The sequence below is a fragment of the Lissotriton helveticus genome, chromosome 2_1 (assembly GCF_964261635.1).
Source record: "Lissotriton helveticus chromosome 2_1, aLisHel1.1, whole genome shotgun sequence".
In the NCBI taxonomy this organism is placed as follows: Eukaryota; Metazoa; Chordata; class Amphibia; order Caudata; family Salamandridae; genus Lissotriton; species Lissotriton helveticus.
This window is the reverse complement of record NC_136059.1, coordinates 1347447924-1347468372: the sequence shown is the minus strand read 5'-3', so window position 1 is coordinate 1347468372 and position 20449 is coordinate 1347447924. Positions and strand designations below refer to the sequence as shown.

Here is a 20449-nt window from a genome sequence, read left to right as displayed (position 1 = left end):
GGAAGACGGAGGGACAAAGCCTCCAGTCGCTGGAGTCGCGCAGGAACCTCGAGTGCCAGTCTGCTACTGAATTGAGGTTGCCCGGAAGATACTCCGCTGTCAAGGAGAGATGATGGGCCAGACAATATTCCCACAGACTTTTCGCTAAGTCTGCTAGGGGTTTGGACTTTGTGCCGCCGAGATGATTTATGTAGCGAACCGCAGAAACATTGTCCATGCGTAAGAGTATGGAACAGCGGATCCTGTCTTTGGAAAGACTTTTGATCGCAAAGGAGCCAGCAAGCATCTCTAAACAATTTATGTGCAGTCTGGACTCCTCTCTTGACCATGCTCCTCCAGTCGAGATTGGACCACATCGGGCGCCCCAACCCGATAGACTGGCATCGGATTCTAACACAAGATCTGGGGATGTGGCGAAGATAGTGCGCCCGTTCCACGCATCTAAATGGTCTATCCACCATTGCAATTCTGTGCGGGACTCTTGGTCTAGAGCGATGACGTCTGAGTAAGCCAGACCTTGGCGAAGGTGCCTGATCTTCAAGCGTTGAAGGGCCCGGTAGTGCATGGGGCCCGGAAATATTGCCTGAATAGAAGAAGAAAGAAGACCGACAATCCTGGCCAGAGATCTGAGGGAGATGACAGAAAGATGTAGCACCGAGGCGATTTCCGCTTTGATTCTGGAAATCTTGGAAAGGGGAAGGCGTAACGACGCCGCCACCGAATCCACTAGGAAGCCCAGAAATTCCATGTTCTGAGAAGGGACCAGAGAAGATTTCTCGAGGTTTACCAGAAAACCTAAGTCCAGAAGAAGACACTGAGTGGTCTGAAGATCTGTGAGGAGACCCTGTTTGTCTGAATTCAGGAGTAGAATATCGTCTAAATAGATGATGAGACGGATACCAAGAGAGCGAAGAAAGGCGACCACTGGCTTCAGCAGTTTCGTGAAGCACCATGGTGCCGAAGAGAGACCAAAAGGGAGAGAGGTGAAACAGTAGGTCATTCCTGACCACTGGAATTGGAGAAACTTCCAGTGAGACTGGTGGATAGGAACTGTGAGATAGGCGTCTTGGAGATCCAAGCGAACCATCCAATCGTGTGGCCGAAGGGTGTCCCTCAGATGAAGGATCGTCTCCATTTTGAAATGACGATACACCACAAAGTGGTTGAACCATTTCAGGTTTATGACAGTGCGTAACTTCTTGTTCTTCTTTTGAACCAGAAAAATGGAGCTTAAAAAGCCTGTAGAGTCGTAAGGAAAAATTTGAATGGCTTGTTTTTGTAAGAGGGATTTTATCTCGTTTGAAATGAGATTTGCCATGTGCAGAGAGAACACGGGAGGAGGAGGGGAAAAGGTCTGGACAGGAGGAGAGTAAAACTCTATAAGATAGCCTTGAACCGTGGTGAGGACCCACGGGTCTGCACTTATGGAATGCCATTTTGGTAGAAACAGTTTCAATTGACCCCCTACAGGAGGGAAAGAAGACAGGCTTACCTGGTTGATTGGAGTTGGAGTTGCGATAACCTTGACGCCCTCGGCCGCGGAAACCACGGCCTCGCTGTGGGTAAAATCGCGGCTTGTATTCTTGGGTGTTGTCGAAAGAACTCTTGGAGCCTTGATTGTTGGGACGGCCGGAAGAGCGACCCCTGCCTCGTCCGGCCCGGCCAAAAACCCGAGGGGCGAAAGTCTTTTTGATAGATTGCTGAGCCTTGTCAAGAGAAGCGAAGGTAGAGACAAATCGGCTGATGTCGCGCACCAAATTCTCTCCAAAGAGAAGACCATTCGCCTTTGAGCCGGGGTCCATAGGAGCAAGGTTGGCCAGCTTGGGATCCAATTTGATCAAAAGGCCCTTACGTCTTTCGTGGGTAATGGCTGCGTTGGCATTGCCCAGAAGGCAAAAGGCACGTTGGACACACATGGAAATGTCCTCGGCTGAAAGATCAGAACCTTCAAGACGGGCAGACTCTGCCATGTCGAAGATACGGGCTAAGGGACCCACAATGTCCAATAATTTGTCTTGACACGTGGACCATGCCTTGTCAACCCCACGTCGAGGGTCCTTGCCAAATTTAGAAAAGAATGTTAGGAGAGGTTGGTCGATGGAAGGGACGAGGGTGATTTTATCAGGGAGGGCGGGTTTGGGACACTCAGACTTCAACCTGGAACGCACAGTCGCCTCAAGAGGGAGACGAAGGCGGGCAGAAATGTATTCACCAACATGGTGAGAGGGTAGCCATTCAGTCGAGTTTGGATGACGAATGGAGGACGGGTCAAACATAGGGAGACCCTCCGAGTCAAACACTGGCTCAAAGTTAAAGGAATCATTTTTGGGAAGTTTGGGGGGAGGAGGGTCAGTGACGTCAAAGATATCAAATAGGTCGTCAGCATCAGGCATATAATCATCTGTGTCCAAGATGGTGGAAATCATTAATTTTTTCGTAGGAGACTCTGTGTGCTTGGATTTTTGTTTCTTTTTGCCCTCGGAACCGACAAACCCCTCCTTAGCAGGAGGCCTGGGAGGCACTGCGTCCTCGTCCATAAGCGAGTGAGACTCGCTAACCATAGCTGACTTTTTAGATTTTTGCACAGAAGCAGAGTGTTCCACCTTGCGTTTTCTGCTATCCCCCGCAGAATGGGCCAAAACCTTGGACAACATGCTGACCATGGAATTCTCCATATTTTTTGACAGTCTTTTCATAGACACTTCCATTGCCTGTTCAACAGAATTATTGATAAATCTGTGTAGGTCCTGCTTGAGAGACCCATTATCCATAGAAGAGGAATTTTCCTCAGAAGAGCTTTCAATTTCCATTGCAGCCAGAGCCGGGTAGGGAAGGGTTAATGTGAACGTGAAAAATACAGGGGGCGTGAACAGGGGAATGAGCAGGGGCGGGCCGACTCTGAAGCAGCGAGGAGACCGGGCTGAAGGCAGGCAGGCAGCCGGCTCCGAGAATATGAGTGAAATTGGCCGGGAAACGGAAAGCGGAGCAAACGTTGTGAGAGGGAAGTCGGAAAACAGGCTCCTGCGCCGGTGAGGCAGGCGAGCTCCAAAGCAGTAAGAATGTTCGCGAACAAGCGCGAAGACCGCGGAGCGGGCGAAACCACTGCCGGGGCGGGGAAGGGGGAGGGAAACAAGCGTGAAGCTAGCGGAACAACTGAAATGTAAGGAAGCGCACAAAGCGCCAGTCAAAGCGGCGCAATAGCGCGTGAATACCAGAGCATAAACCAGCAAGTAATATTAAGCATTAACCATAAACATGCATAAATATACATCAAACATAGCGAGCATAGATAAGAGAACACTTATCTGACTGCGAGCAGCAAGAAAAGAGGAAGCTGCGCAGTCAGTGTGGGCTCTTATCTATTATGTGCCTTCTGATTGGTTACTGTTATCTCGTGTTTTCTCGTTCCCATGGCCCAGTTGTTGCCTGGCCCTCTGGGAACTGTAGTTTTTACACTTATCTTGGCTGCTATTGAATAAAATGCAAGATAAGAAAGCATAATAGGAGCCTCCGGTCTTGCCATAAAATTGCACACTACTCTTTGCACATCTGCATATACACAATTTAAGTCATGGCAGGGAAAAAACATGCTGTTTAGATCAACTGTACTAATAAATCCACGTTCACATATGTATAACTGCAGCACAAAGGTTTCCCGCCGGTTTATCAAAGTAATACTAATTGAAATCAGAAAAATATTATTTACTCGCTTTCAGTTTACAGTGGTATAACTTTACACAGGGAAAACGGCTCTCCTAATATTCACATCTTCAATGTGATTGTTATATCTTACTGCAACTCCTTGCACACTTCTTTTTGGTTTAAAATCTATAGAAAATAATAAATAAATGCACATGAAAAATGCCACGGCATAAAACATCCACATAGCTGTATAAAGTGTAACATGAAATGTATTTAGATTGTAAGGGGGAGACACAGCTGCACTTACAAGGATGTGATGTTAATTCATGTCATCATTCACAAGGTGGATGAACAATTTCCTCAACTGCTGACTAACGCGCAGGGCACTGGAGTCGGTCTCGGCAATGATTAATTCGGCTTGCCCAGGGAAGTAATGCACTAGCTATTAAGGCCACGGAGTCAAATGCCTTGATTTACAGAGCAGCCCTATTTTTAGCTTCTGACGAATCCCGGCTCCTCTGTAGAGCCCGTAAAGCTCTTCTTCGCAGCCGTTCTTTTGCTCAAAAGTGCCTCATAAAAAAACATATGTAATCTCCCGTCACAAGAATTGCCAGCGCCGGAAATATAATACCGCTAATCGAGACAGGACATTTGGTGAGAATAAAATGGCTGGATGTAATTAAGGTCCGCAATTTGCATGATAGACGCTTCCCTCTGACTCAGGGGCTCGGTGACACCGCATGGAAACTTTTCCCGCGCCGAGTTCCCGATGGCGTGCCTTAATAAGGCTCCACTAATGCGCCGGTCATAAATTGTTGCATCCGAGAGGCTCTCTCTCATCCCCTGCGCCCTTGGGAAAGGCGAGCGCTGGACGCGTTTGTCGCTAATGCAAGCCTGGGCTCTCGGTGCGCGAGGACGGCGCCGCTGGAGACGCGTGCTGGGTCCGCGCGCAGCTGAGGAGAGACCCGCGCGGACACCGCGTCATCACGGCCACCACATCTTGCCCTCCCCGGCGCCCGCGCGCTGCCCGTGCTGTGAGGTGCAGAGCTCCACGGCGCCTCAGAGGAGCATGCCTGCAGGGTAGGCGGCCTGCTCGCGCCCTCTCTCTTCAGCCGTTTGTGACCTTGGTCTGCAGCGCGCAGCACCTGAAGCTCTTTCCACGAGGTGCATTTCTGTGGCAGCTGTGCTGTGATTTTTCTGGGTGATGGAATCGTGAGGGAAGTGCTGTGAATGATTTGAGAGGAGCAACAGATGCAGGGCTGGGAGTGAGACTTCGGGGCAGGGCTTGGAGTGACCCTTCAGTGGAGCGCTTGGAGTGACCCTTCAGTGGAGCGCTTGGAGTGACCCTTCAGTGGAGGACTGGGAGTGAGCCTTCAGTGGAGGACTGGGAGTGAGACTTCAGTGCAGTACTGGAAGTGAGCCTTCAGTGGAGCGCTTGGAGTGACCCTTCAGTGGAGCGCTTGGAGTGACCCTTCAGTGGAGGACTGGGAGTGAGCCTTCAGTGGAGGACTGGGAGTGAGACTTCAGTGCAGTACTGGAAGTGAGCCTTTAGTGGAGGACTGGGAGTAAGCCTTCAGTGGAGGACTGGGAGTAAGCCTTCAGTGGAGGACTGGGAGTGAGCCTTCAGTGGAGGACTGGTAGTGAGCCTTCAGTGGAGGACTTATAGTGAGCCTTCAGTGGAGGACTGGTAGTGAGCCTTCTGTGCAGGGCTGGGAGAGAGCCTTCTGTGCAGCTGATTCTTTCTGCCCAAGGTGAGCACGTACATGCTATATGGTATCTTTTATTTCATGTTTATAGACCTTGGTCACGTTCCACGGAGATATGGCGTGTTTCCATTGTAATCTATTGTAATTGCGTTTATATAGCGCTTATTACCCTGATGAGGCGTGAAGCACTTTGCAACAAGTAATATGTGAATCTGAAATCCAAAGTTAAGAGGCTAATCTAGCAGTTATTGGTTATTTTTGGTAATTTGGGTTGGTCTTCTGCTGTCAAGGAAACCATTCCATACATGTATTCCAGTTTCTTTGTGGTAGATTGAGTGAAACATGGTTGGCTTTGAGAAAATTCCCTGTGTTGAGAAAATTCCCTCTGTCTCTGAGATTCTGTCTGGAGTGCATAACTTCCATAATGGATGAATGGGCCCATACGCGAACATTTCCAGGTATAACGGTTTCCTCAGTCAACAATCACATCTTGATACCCAGTCATGAATCTATCTTACGGGCTCACCTTCAGATTTTTTATGGATGACCATCTTCTGATGACTGAACCCCAACAGTTCTGGGACCGGCCTGTCTCCTCAGGACCCAGTTTCCAGGTGAGATTGACTGCACCCTGAGGGATCCCAGTCATCCAGGTCTCCTCAAAACTGACTTTTTCAGAGCTCCCAGGCCTGCCTGTCTCTCTAGGACTCATATATGCTGGTACACAGAAGCTCCCATGCCCACTTGTCTCTCTGGGAGTCACATATACTGATTCACAGGAGACCCCAGGCCGACCGGCCTCTCCAGGACAGAACCCTACGAGTTTCTAGGCATCGCTGTCTCCTCATGACTGTACTCTGAGTTTTCCCGGGAATACCTTTTTCCTGGAACTAACCCCTGCGAGTTCTCAGACATGTCTGTACACCCATTATTGAACCGCAAGAGCTTGACTCAGGGAAGTAGCTTCCATTGGTGCAGCAGGTGCAGTGGCACCAGGACACCGAGACCTGAGGGAACCTCTGAATCCTATTGTTGATGTATTTCACAATTTGATCAGCAGCCAGGGCTCAAGGGTAGTCATCGCATTAGAGCCCATGACGCACTGGCAACGCCACTGGCTTAAGTGGCTACTGTCCTGTCGAAAAGAGTGATTTACTTTTATCAACTTGCAACTTTTAGCTCACAAATTATATGGTTAGACAGGAAGCCTTTGACAGGCCCGTGCCAGCCTTTGAAGTGAGTCCCTTATGGAACAGTGTGGTGTCCTGGCATGCGCCACCTTCAAAGGCTGCACGCGTGGAGCAAGCAGCACTTTATAGGGTTCTGACGACTCAAGTTTCACCTGGCTTTAAGTCTTTGTTTTCTGCTTGTTATTCATAACTTAAATTGTAACATAAGGTTTGGCGTGTTCTTTATTTTCACAAGAACAAAAAGGAAAGAGCCCATGAGTTTTGAAAATGTAGCATGCCCTCTCCATATTATGTTGTATGGTCCAATCATTTGCTTCACTGTTTTCTTTTAATGTATACTTTCTAAAAGAATGCGTGCTGGAGCTGAAAACTTAGCTGGAAACCTGATGCCCCTGTTTCTTTATCTCACTTTTCAGTTTCTTTTCATCCTTTGTTTCTCTCTTAGTCACTGTTTTTCCTTTCGTCCTCTTCCTCCTACTTTCCCACTCTCTTTTGTGTTTTTCTTTCTCTTGCTTTGGACCAAAGTCTGTGGAGGAATAAGACGTGGTAGTCCCCAAAAATGAGTTGTGGGCCCCACCTGCAACTACAGGCTCTAATTAAGCTATTGTTCTGGACAATAAGAATTTGTTATCTGTAAAACAAGACACACGTCTGTCTATTAGCTGGAACAAATGTATATATGTTTTTTTAAGTCCCACTTGGTACTATGAAGATCCTTTAGTCTAAGCTTGCAGGTTTTTTGCAGAAGTATGACGTAATGGTTTCAGGTTCACACATGGTGTCAGATTAGAAGCAGTCGGTCTTTGTTTCACAGGCATATCACAGGATTAATGACGAGTCAGTCTTCAAAGTGAAGGATGACATATAGGGTTTTATGTCAGCAGGGCCGGACTGGGAACCCAAACCAGCCCCAGTCCTGCCAAGCGTCACGCAACAGGTGTGACGCTCACGCATTTCAGTGCGGTGATCCGCATCACCGCACTGAAATGCATTGTCACGCATTTTGCCTCCTGTGCCAGGCACGCCAGCGGCACCTGTGCCCGGCCTCTCTCTGCTGGTCCGAGAGAGGTGCTGTTCAGCAGAGTTCCTAAACAGTTAACAAGACTGCAGCTCTCAGCTCTGTGTAGTGGCTGAGAGCGCTACAATGTATCTCTCTGCCGGCAAATGGTGCGGCGCCGGTGCGGCACGCGGCTACTGTCAGAACTCATCATCACACACTGCAGGGGGGGCGGGCTGCCCTCTCAGTCGATACTGCAGCTATCAATCACCGACCGTGGCACCAGGGGTCCGGGATTAAATCCGGATGTGCCGGTGGTACAGTGCCCTCATGTCCAGAGGAACTAGGAAGTGCAGAAGCGGCGGGGAATCTGAGAGAGTGCAGGCTGCGCACAAGACTCGGTCTCTCTCATGCCATGGCCGCCCGCCGCGGCCGCAGGGGGTCGCATGAATCGATTGCAGCGGGCGGCTGCCTGCACCCCGTTGTGGGAGGCTGAAGTAGTGGCAATGGCAGCCAGCATTGCTGGCACCAGTAGGTTTTTCAGAAAAAAATGAATGATCAGACCGACCCAACCCCCACAGACAGCGAGGCTGTGTGGGTCTCTGAATCATGCCTCCATCTGCAGTGCAAGTGGGCAAAATAAGTTTCGGCTGCGCTTTAAATTTCTGCCCAAGAAATCACTGAGTGCGGTACCCATACAGCTCCTCCGAACTCGTTGTAAGAAGCAGAGCAGTCTAGTGCAGGTGACACGCAGTGCTGGCCGCCAGGACAAGGCACAGCCTGCCAGCAGCTGCGCACCGCCGGCTCCGGTAATATAAATTGACGATCAATTGTAATGCGGAATTATGAGATCCCGCCCGCACTCGATCCCAGGCTCACCAGCGCCAGTTGAGTGACTCGGCATGGAGGCAGGCTATTGGTATACAGTCAGTAAGAAGTTAGTGCAGCAAATAATGGTCGCATCGGTGTAGATGCACATTAAAGCGGGAGGAAGCTTGAATGTAACCTGACCCTGGGCCGTAGCCCGGCCTCAGCAGCTGCTGTGAGAAGGAGGCCACAGGCTGCATGACAAGTGCCTGAGAGAGTGAGCGTAGGTAGTGTATTTATCCCAATTTAACTAAGTAAACATACATTTTTTGTTGCCACAAATAATATGTTCATTGCCTGAAAGACTAGTAAACTGTGCAACTTTCTATTTCATTTTACAAATCAGTTACTCAGTGTGTGTCTTTTTTTAAATAACTTACACCTTGCTGCGGTTGGGCTATGACCCCTAGGCTGTGTTTGAGCCTCTCCTGCCCTTCGATTTCTGGTGCTTTGCTGAAGCTCTAAGATCTTATTAGTGTTTCTTGTTGCTCACAGGGGTGTAATGTTCAATATTTATTTGTTTCCCTGGTCTTCATTGCTTAATTTTGCTTGTGATAAAGTGTCACTCATAGTCGTTGAAATGTCACTCATAATGACACTGAAATTATGAAAATGTCACACATAGCGATTTCAAACCTTGGCAGCTATGCAGCCCTGGCAATTCAGTTGGACTATACCCGGGGTTTGGGGGATGTGCTAGTGAGAAGCACTGCTGCTGCTTTTGCTACAGGGGGTTGATATTGCAGAACTATTGCAAAACCAACCCCAGTAACAAAACTCCCCCGACCATTAAAAAACGCCCTCCACCTTTCTGGCCCACCGGGAGAACGCCTAGTGCCCGGTACGCCCAGTTCAGCCCTGTATGTCGGTCGGATTTTAACTTGTCAGCGGTATTGGTCGGCTCTCTTAAACAGATTTGCACCAGTGGTATTTTAATTTGTAGGTGGTATTGGTGAGCTCACATAAACAGATTTGTATGTGCGGCATTTGAGTTTGTTGCCAGGAAATTGGATAATGCTTCGTTTTAGCTTTAAATCACAGCATGTAATGTTTTGGTAATTGTTGCTCATGGTCTTTCACTCAAAAGAAACCAAGTTCAAATACTTTTGCCCAATCAAATCTCGGTGACAGTCAAATACCCTCCAAAACAAAAATGTTTTGGTGGTCCAACCCTTGGCCTTTTTGATTTGCTCCATTTAGTTAGCCCGGTTTACTTTGATTCCACCAGTGTTAACAAACTACTTTCCTACATTAATGCTGGCCATCTATCACAAAATGAGCGTGCACAAAGACAATAGGCCTCAATCAATCAATAAAAAAAAACCTTTATTTCGCCGAAACATCGATGGCATTAAAGGTATTCTATACATGTAATCATCATCCATAAAAAATCATTATCAATTAAACGCACATAATTGTATAAAATTCTGTTGCCTGAAGGCTTCGTGTCCGCGCTTCCTCTGCGCACAATGAGGTAATGATCCATAAGGATAGGTGCTAGGTAGGGAATTTTATTGTTACACAAGAAAATAATTAAAGTCCACGGTAACACAGTTGCTCCGGGTTGGACTTTTCCCGTCTTCACCAAGAGCACCGTCTGAATGGGAGTGAAGATTGCTGTCGTCTTAGTTCTGCCGCTGTCCCAAGACTCGCAACTGAAAGGGGAAACAAACAGAAATAACACCGGGTCAGTTCAACCGAAAGGGGAATGCCTTTACTGGCAGTAGGAAAAGTAAGTGAGGGAAGGATCACCTAAAACCCTGCACCGAGTGACTCCTAGCGTGTCCTCCCTCTAAACGGATTCCTCCCCTGCCTGTGCCCTGAAAACCCCTGGAATTTCACCCGTACCTTGTGGAGCCACCCTCCTCTGGGAGAGTGGCGGGGCGAGGAGAGGTCTCGTTGGCCTTCTGGCTTGATGTCACCTCGGGGGGCGCGTCTTCGGTCAGCTCTCTCTCCAGTTCGTCTGTTTCCCTTGGCTTCCGTGTCTCTGGGTCTTCTCCGGCTTGGGAACTTGCTTCCGCTTCCATCAGATGGGCCTCTCCTTTTGTGGCGCCATGCGTCTCATCCGATAGGACAGCTGTGGGATATGTCACCAACCCGCCCCTTGGAGATCGTCAGGAAGGATTCTCTTAAAAGGCTCCAGGCCAGCCTCTGGACGGGACGAGAGTACGCCGGTAAAAGTCTCGTTGGGGAAATATGGGAGCTCCGTCCGATATTCGTCATCGGGATCCTGACAATTTCATAATAAAAAAAGTTTAAAAATAGTAAAATACATCGACTCTAAGAAGAAAAAAGGGAGGAGTTCATAAATAGATGTTCACATGCACAATTAGACCCCTGTACCCCTTTATTTCCTTACTAGCAGCCCATCCCGACGTTGTCCGGGTATGAATTGCTGCCGGCCGATTGTCCTGCCCATTGGCCACGCCCCCAGAACAGTAAATAATGCCCAATAAAAATGACCATAACAAATGCCTAAATCCTAATATGTGGGCGCCCTCCATAGAACTTCTGGCGGGAGGTGTGTCTAAAAGTGTATCTCGGTGCTGGCCATCAATGAGAGAGACCTATGCATTTTTCAAATGGGTGGTGAAACAATATGATTATGTTGCTGGAGATGTGGCCCGCCGTGCCAGCAATGTACTTACCGGGGGAGGACCCTCACCCACCAACCTAGTTACACTGATATGTAGGGCTTTGGTGAAAACTGTAAGTACAAGATCATCCCCACATTCACAGTATACCTATGTGTGTGTACTGATATCTCACAAGGGCTTTTTTGACCTCAAACCACTTCCTGGTCCTGAAGAAAGCCTATCAACTTACGGTGCAATGGCTGGAACATATAGACCATCACAAGAATAATTTAGACCAATTCAGTCCTAAAAATATCCGCCTCTTTGTTTTCTTTTTAATCTTGTCCCAGGACCTCAACAATAAAATACTTCAAGCCTGAAGGAGAATCCTAGAGACAATTTTAAACCATCACACTGAATTCACGTCTATCACAAAAAAAACCCGCTCCGCTGTAATCAGGCATTGAAGCACATCTGGGATGGACTCAGCACTCTAGGTAGGAACTCGATGATTAAGCATGCCACCAATTAGGTTGGTGGGTGAGGGTTTTTAAAAAAACCGAATGGGTTGCCCTTATTCCATTGTCCTTTGATGCAGTGAATTTGGATTCTCACTCAGGGTACGTCTCTATTGTTATTTTGTATTATTTTCTTGGGAAGAGTACATACCCCCCATTTTTTCCCTCGCTCTCTCTTTGTTTATGCTAAAATTAAGTCTCCACACAAGTGGTAGAATATACCTATTTCTTTCCTCAATACACAATTTACAGAAAAATATAAAATGAAGGTTGCAGTGGGGAGATCGTGCATCACACGGACAGACAGGGAGCGTATTGGTCTAATTTATGTTAGATGGATAACCTACTTTACGAGAGATATATTTCAATCGAAACCTCAGTAATACATATCTATGTTGGCGGTTCATAACAAAGGATAAATAAAAGCTCACAGTTTTATCTATCTTAGGGCCTAAAATTATATTGTTTGACTGTTTGCTTATTACAGTTATGCATCCATCTGTCTCTTCCCAGTTTATCTAATAATTAGGCCTTCAGTTCCTTCCTTGAGATGGTTAAACATGATTTGGGATCCTCAAAAAATGTATATAGGCTGATTGACTGAAGGTTGGACTTAATATACTGGAGCATTTTATCATACTCATACCATCCAACCTTAAGCAATCCTTCACAATATATTTAGTTGGATTGAGAGATTCCTTTCTACAAGCTGAGTGCCATAATAATATTGGTGTAAGATAAACCTTATCCGAGATATACGGCATGTCTAACTCAGAATGGCAGTTATAAGTGGTGCATGATTGTGTGCCACCCTCCAACCTCTTCAGGAAGCTGTCCTTTATTTGCTGTAAAGGGATATGTCAATCGTGCCCCATATGACTGCCACATAGGTAGCAACAGATATGTTTTAGCCTTATAAATCTTCTTTATTGTGTCTATTGGATTGGACCCACGCTTTTTTCTGAAACTGAAAACGGCCCCAAATCTCTTTTCCATAAAAAAAACCTACATGTGCCATATATTTTTGCTATCAAATAAAACCCCTAGGTAGGAAAAGTATCCACCACCTCCAGCCTTCTTCCTTGTACAAAGAATCTTGGTTGTTTCTCTTTTATAGGACCTGCCACAAGGACAAAGGACTTACTCATGTACTCGCAGGTCCAGATTATTTATGAATTGCACGTATCAGGACAGGAGATGAGATAATGAGAGGAACAGGTCTCACCTTCTGGGCTTGAAGTCACTCCTGCCAGTTATGCAATTCTGGAGGCGTCCCGTGCGTTACCATGAATGTGTGCACCTATAGAATGACAAAGACACTATTTTCCTTTTTTTAAACTGTCTGATCTAAGATGATGGACTCCATTTAAACTGGTAAAAAAAAGAAGTGTTAAGTGTGCAAAAGTGCTTTTAATGTTGAGGAGCACCGAGCAGCAAATCACAGCTGCTGGGCCTTCCCAAAAAATCGCAACAAAAAAAGAAAAACTGATTTGCACACAAGGGTTCGGAGAGCAATGGAGGAGCAGTTCATTGGATGAATGTGGCTATAAAAAAAAAATAAAGCCTGCTTGGATTGGGGTAAAGCTGTACATGTGGGAGAGAGCAACACAGAGAGATATGGGGGGAGAAGCAGGCGAGTGTGAGAGAGAGAAACAAATGAGCCATACAGCAACATGAGTGTGGGGGGGTCAGGGAGCAAAGAAAGCAAGAGCAGCTGGAGCGCACGGAGAGAGTGCAGGGGTTTGGAGAGAAGCAGCACATGAGGGAGATACCTAGAATACACATTCATTCTCATGGATAGTTGAAAGAAGAAAAAACAAGCATTTGCAATGCAATAGGTCTCGCAATTACGTAAGTTTAAGCTATTGCATTGTAAATGACAATGTCTTTTAATTATGTTTTTAAAACGAAAACAAAAATAAAAGGCACTGTTATTTGTAATTTCAATAGCTCAAACTTCGAAAATTGTTGTGTTGTATTTCTTTGTTTTATAAGTATTGTGACTAATTGATTTACTCACATATAATTTTTATATGTCTGTAATTGATGTGTTGTTTTTTATATATATATATATGTGAATAAATATTAGAAATTTAATTGATTGGTAGGTTCTTTTTCGCTCAACATTTTATTGTAAACTACGCAAATTATGATTGCCTAGGTTGTTTTATGTCATTAGTTCTGGTCGTTAGGCCACATCTCTAGAGAGCACGAGAGTGCAGCAGGGGAGAGAAGCACAGAGAGGGAGCAGAGAGTGCAGCAAGGAAGAGAAGCACGGAGAGGGAGCCCAAGAGTGAAGCAAGGGTGAGATGCACGGACAGGGAGCCTGAGAGTGCAGCAGGGGACAGAAGCATGGAGAGGGAGACAGAGTGTATCAGGGGCGAGAAGTACGGACAGGGAGCCCAAGAGCGAAGCAAGAGAGAGAAGCAGGAGAGGCAGTCTGAGATTATAGAAAGGGAGAGAGTTGAGTATAGAAAGGGAGAAGATGAGTTTGGGAGAGAGGCATGAGAGGTGGAAGGCAGAGCAATGGAGATAGACCTGGGAAAGGAGTAACCATGGGGGAGATGAAGATGAGAACAACAGGGAACAAGGCACAGAAACTACGAGTTAAAATTATATTTTAAGCCATTCCCCAAAGTTGACGTCATTTCGTATTACTTTGACTGCAGCATACCCTTGCTGCTTAAAAGTGCTAAGATATCACTGCAGTCAGCAAGAGCAGTGTAGGGAACTACCACACCCAGCCTCGCCATATTTAAAGTATCCCCGATATCAATGTCAAGAAAAAAATGCCTTTGCACTTACTGCTACACCCAACCCACATGCATGCACCCTTGGCACAGGGCGTTAGTACCTTCAAAAAGCAAGCCATGCGGCAATCGTACGGAACTGTCTCAGTAGCAGATTCAGAAAGTAAGTAAACAAGTTTTCATGCGCGCTTTTTAAAAAGAGCGAACTTGAACGGCTATCTAAGCAGCTAATTAAATTTGAGGGTCTTGAAATGGACTATGAAAACATTGTGAAAATAATTATTTTACATGATACTTTCCAAAGGCAAAAGATAAGACGTTTGCACACAAGATGAAAAAAAATAGACGGCTCGCAAACTTTTAAAAACAAGCAAAAGGCTGTGGGAATGACCATTTGGTAAACAAGACAGAGGGCATTGCTGTGGGGAGGGGGGAGGAGAAATGCGACACGGCCGCAGCAGGGGGCGGAGCGGGGAGAGCAGCAGGGGCCTTTGAAGTGAAGCTAAGCTTCACTTCAAAGGTGTGGGAGGAGTGCTGCTGGGGAACAGATGGCGATTTGATGATGTGCACGCGCATTTTAGGTCAATGCGCTTGCGCATTGACCTAAAAGCGCACGGGCACAGCATCAAATCGCCAGTCAATCGCCAGTCTAGGTAAACCTTATTTAAGCCCCTATAGTCTCGCTCAATGCGCATGCGCATTGAGAGGCGAGACCTAAAAACAGAACGGGAGACGAGGGCAGAGAGTAAACAAAGGTATAAAGGGCATGTACGTACGTGCGTGCATGTGCATGTGTGGCAGCGGCCTTAGAGACCGCATAAGTGGAAGTACGTGCGTGTGTTGCAGCTGCCTTGGGGAATATAAATACAACGTGCTTTTGTGTTGGGCGTTTTTCTGATTATATGTCGACGGCACTAAACCTCCTGAGCAGCAGGCAGACCCATTGAAGACTCCACCCTTTGGGGTTCAGACATGCCTATCCTGCCCCCCCACCGTGTGTATTTTTATGGGTGTTTGGGGAGGGTTCAGGGGGGCTGGTCTATTCTGGGTCGGAGGCTGTAAACATCCGCTCCCATGTGGCCCTCTCTCACCTGGTTGCTCAGGAGAACATGTCGCGCTGTGAAGTGAGTGAGTGAGCCGCAGAGTAAATATTTATCCCTTCCGTGCACAGAGCCTCCGGCCCCCGGAGTCCGTGCACACCCTCCTCCTGCCCTGTCCTCCTTTAAGAGCCCGCTGCATCTCAGACACATGGGACCAGTGCAAACATGGGTAATCCGGGTCGCCATGGGTTTAAGTGCGAGAAAAATAAGTGGAGGTCCTTGAAACGGGCATTGCTATATAATTTAGGACGTAGTTTAAACATATACATTTACATTCCTATAGACTGCAACCGTACCCACACATTTGCAGCTGCGGTCGGCAGTAGGAGTTCCTGCAGGGCGGTGACATGGGGAGGGGGAGGGGCAGGGTGGGGGGTAGTAATGTATGGATTACGGAGTTTAACAGGTAAGTAAACATATAAATAAATAAAACGAATTTTGTTGCGTGCACTGCATCACCAAATTTGATGCAGTGCGCGCAACAAAATTAGTTTTATTTATTTATATGTTTACTTACCTGTTAAACTCCGTAATCCATACATTACTACCCCCCACCCTGCCCCTCCCCCACCCCACGTCACCGCCCTGCAGGAACTCCTACTGCCGACCGCGGCTGCACATTTGCATAGACAAACAAATGCGACTGGCATATGTGATCATTGCTCTGTGCACTTTCTAAAGAGGCCCTGGATTGGATGAGCACATATTTGAGCATCTTTTAGCCCTTGATAGACACTGAGAGAAACTTGCATGCACGCTGTTGTAAACACCTGGCTGGCTCTCCGTTCGGATTATGCACCAGCAAGAGTAATCTGTCCCCTGAAAAGAAACGTACAACAGCCTCTTGGAAAAGCAAAGACTGGCAGGAATGTGGGCTAAATAAAGCGGTGAAATCTAAGCAGGGTGACATGGCATGCTTCACGTTTTTGACCTCCATTGTTCAAAATAGATCATTGTTATTTTCACTTGGAGTTCAGGACATGAATACAGTGCACGAAAGAGACCAGTTTCAAAATACTACCGGGTCTGGGACCCGGAGCGACCCGGCCCACTTAAAGGGCTGTGTCCAATGTTTTGTTACATGTGAAGCGGGATAGAAGAGGCATGTATTGTGCCACTTTACAATACAGAAAAGACGATGCGCAAGGGAAGAAATGTAAAGCACAAGATGGGAGTTCATAAACAGTGAATGAAAGCAGTATTTGTAAATCGCGAACGAAATTGCCAGCAATCCTCTGACTTCACGACTTGAGAGTGGGGTGGGGGTGGAGGAGAGAGGGAAACAGAAGACGCACTGAATTTTCCATGAACCTTTGCTTGACACGCGAGAAGGGGGGAGTGAATGCGCCCTCGGAATGCCTGTGCGCCGCCCAGCTCTCGTGAAGACTTTTTTATCAGCTTGCTAAATAAACAAGCTGATAAGAAACGTCTTTACGCGAGCTACGGTGTCCGGATGGGCTGTCCGAAAAACGGACAGGGTGGCACCCAAAACCCCTCTTTTCCAATGGGAAGCCAGCGTTTACCATGAACGTTGACGCTACCCACTGGAAAAGGGGGTGGGGCTGACAGTACCCTTTTTACAAACAATAGCTCTCGAAGAGGCGTGGCCAGCAGCTTCGCTGCTCAAGCCCACGCCTCTTAGAGACCTAAAAAGTAGTTCCCGAAGTGTGAGCAGGGGAAGGGCACAAGTAATCTAATCAAAAAGATGGGAAAGAGGCCATGCCCCGGGGAGGGTCAAACAGGAGAAGGGGAAGACAAGCTTTCAAATAAGAAGCAAGCAAATGAGAGTGTCACTGAAGCCAAGCAATGGCAAGTAAGGGCGGGATCTAAACTCTCTGTAAGGTTTTGGCATGTCCACAACAGGGCTTCCGCCTGTAGACAGCTAAGGCTGGCTGGTGAGTGAGAACTAGACATTCTTCTAGATGGTTGCCATCTTGGCTGGTTTTTACTGGCACGGCCAATATTTTTATATGGAGGTCAGTCAAAAGAAGTGACAGCCCTACCTTCTAGTGTCAAATATAGTTTTTCCATTTGTCAGTGAGAGCTAATGTAAATTCCAACCAGTTGCGGCTGGCAGGGAACGAGAGTGAAGAGGCAGGGGTCGTGGGGGAGGGTTTACAAAATAAAAAAAACACTTACCTTCTCGCCACATCTCGAGTCGTCTTCCCTCTGTGCCCCTCATCGTGGTATCGTCTCTCTGCCGAAAGCACACATGCTCCCTCCCGTGAGCCAATCCTAACGCTGCAATGCAGCGTTGTGCGTTATGATTGGTCTGAGTGCCGTGGCTCACCTTCAGGAGAACGACGATCCACCACCACCAGCAACAGGTTGCACGAAGAAGCTGGAACAAGATCACAGCCGACCAGCTCGCCGCCTCCCTGAGCCAGCACCCTCCGGCCAGCTCAGCGAACCCCAGCCAGGCCGCCGACAACCTCACGAAGTGGCTCAGCAGCTGCGCGGACGAACTCGCCCCCCTGAGGACCCCGCCCAGCAGACCCGGCAGTAAGAAAGCCCCATGGTTCACCGACGAACTCAAGAGCTCCAAGAAGAACTGCCGAGCCCTCGAGAAAGTCTGGAGAAAGGAACCCACACCGGACAACAGGTCCACCCTCAAGCTCGCCACCCGGAAACACCACCAACTGATCCGCACCGCCAAGAAAACGGCTTTCAAGAACCGACTGGATAACAACGCACACAACTGCAAGGAACTCTTCAACATCGTGAAAGAGCTCTCCAACCCCAACGCCGGAAACAACGACATCACCCCTTCGCAAGACCTCTGCAACTCCCTCGCCTCCTACTTCCACAACAAGATCGCGGACATACACAACAGCTTCAGCACCCATCCGACCCACGCCACGACCACAGCAACGCCGCCCACCACCACCCTCCGAGCCTGGACCCCGATCAGCACCGAAGACACCATCCGCATGATGAACTCCGTCCACTCCGGATCTCCGACCGACCCCTGCCCTCACCACGTCTTCAACAAAGCCGACGCTGTCATCGCACCCCACCTGCGGGACATTATCAACACCTCATTCGACACCGCCACCTTCCCCGAGAGCTGGAAGCACGCCGAACTCAGCGCCCTACTCAAGAAACCTACGGGAGACCCCACCGAACTCAAGAATTACCGCCCCATCTCTCTACTCCCGTTTCCAGCCAAAGTCATCGAGAAGACCGTCAACAAACAGCTGGCCGCCTTCCTCGAGACGAACGGATCCCTCGACCCCTCGCAGTCCGGATTCCATGCCAACCACAGCACCGAGACCGCCCTCATCGCCGCCACCGACGACATCCGAGCCCTGATGGACAACGGAGAAACAGCGGCCCTCATCCTCCTAGACCTCTCCGCGGCTTTCGACACGGTCTGCCACCGCACCCTAGTGCAGCGCCTCTGCAACGTCGGAATCCAGGAGAAGGCACTGGAGTGGATCATCTCCTTCCTCGACGGAAGAACACAGAGAGTCCGCCTACCACCGTACAAGTCAGAGGCCACCGAAGTCATCTGCGGCGTCCCTCAAGGATCCTCGCTGAGCCCTACACTCTTCAACGTCTACATGAGCCCCCTCGCGGCCATCGCACGCCAACACAACCTCAACATAATCTCCTACGCCGACGACACCCAGCTGATCCTCTCCCTGACCAACGACCCCGCCGCCGCCAGAGCCAACCTGCACGAAGGGATGAAAGAGGTAGCCGAGTGGATGACGACGAGCCGCCTGAAACTGAACTCAGACAAGACGGAGGTCCTCATCCTGGGCTCATCGCCCTCCGCCTGGGACGACTCCTGGTGGCCCCCCGCCCTGGGCACCGCACCCAAACCGACGAACCACGCACGCAACCTGGGCTTCATCCTGGACTCCTCCCTCTCCATGACCAGGCAAGTCAACGCCGTCTCCTCGTCGTGCTTCAACATCCTGCACATGCTTCGGAAGATCTTCTGGTGGATCCCCACGGAGACCAGAAAGACCGTCACCCAGGCCCTCGTCACCAGCCGACTGGACTACGGCAACGCCCTCTACGCCGGAACCACCGCCAAGCTCCAGAAGAGACTCCAGCGGATCCAGAACACCTCAGCCAGACTCATCCTCGACATCCCACGGAACAGCCACATCTCCGGACACCTGAGAGACCTGCACTGGCTCCCCGTCAACAAAAGAATCACCTTCCGGCTCCTCACCCACGCACACAAAGCCCTTCACGATCAAGGCCCGAGCTACCTTAACAACCGAATCAACTTCTACGCTCCCAAACGCCACCTCCGATCTGCCAGCCACGCCCTCGCCGCCGTCCCACGCATCCGTAGAGCCACAACAGGAGGAAGGTCCTTCTCCTACCTGGCCGCCAAGACCTGGAACTCCCTCCCGGCCGACCTGCGCCTGACCCAAGACCACCTCTCCTTCAGGAAGAAGCTCAAGACCTGGCTGTTCGAGCAGTAACGGCACCCCCCCACCCCCTAAGCGCCTTGAGACCCTATGGGTAGGTAGTGCGCTCTATAAATGTCTTTGATTGATTGATTGATTGATTGATGGGGAATGGGAGGCTGAGCATGTTCCCCACCAGGATGTGTAATGCAGCTTGGTGGGGAACTTGGCGCCAAGCAGTCCTGCGCACCTTGGAGTGTAGCAACCAATCCTCCTCCCGGACGTCACGGAGTCCCAGCCCCGCCCAATCTGGCTCAAATAAAAAGAAAATTATAATAACAGAAATAACTTCTGTTATTATAATTTTTTTTTAAATTATTTTACACTGCTCCGCGAGCAGTGGGGTGAACGACGCTCCTCCGCCTTAGCAGAACAGCTGCCAAAACTGTTCAGCTGATGTGAATAACACTACAAAATTGCATTAATCGTGATACAAAATGACCTGCTACTGGTGCAGACTTGGCGGGCACTAGTGTAAAAATATCCCAGCGGAAGTGCAGTCTGTGTAATCCGGCCCCACGTGTTTTCTACAAAGGCGCACAGCGTGTTGCCAGGCGCAGGCCTCACCGCATGGGCGTGTGTAATCGGTATGTCAGGGCAAAATGCACACGCTTGCAGTTCCGGGAATGGATTAAGCGCGCATCCCAGGTTGGAAGCGCCCCTCAGTGGCCCA

General features: G+C 48.7%; 1 protein-coding gene across 2 annotated transcripts in view; it reads left to right on the top strand.

Moving 5' to 3' along the window:
• The window catches only part of ARHGAP24 (Rho GTPase activating protein 24), a 1758332-nt gene that overhangs the window by 1180271 nt on the left and 557612 nt on the right, over nt 1–20449 (top strand). Inside the window, exon 1 of one of the 2 annotated variants that reach the window (XM_078676291.1) lies at nt 4504–5393. The exons of the other annotated variant lie outside the window; for it this stretch is intronic. The gene's annotated coding sequence lies outside the window, so the exon portion shown is untranslated. Of the gene's footprint in view, nt 1–4503; nt 5394–20449 lie in introns of those variants that run through there. 2 annotated transcript variants of the gene reach the window in all.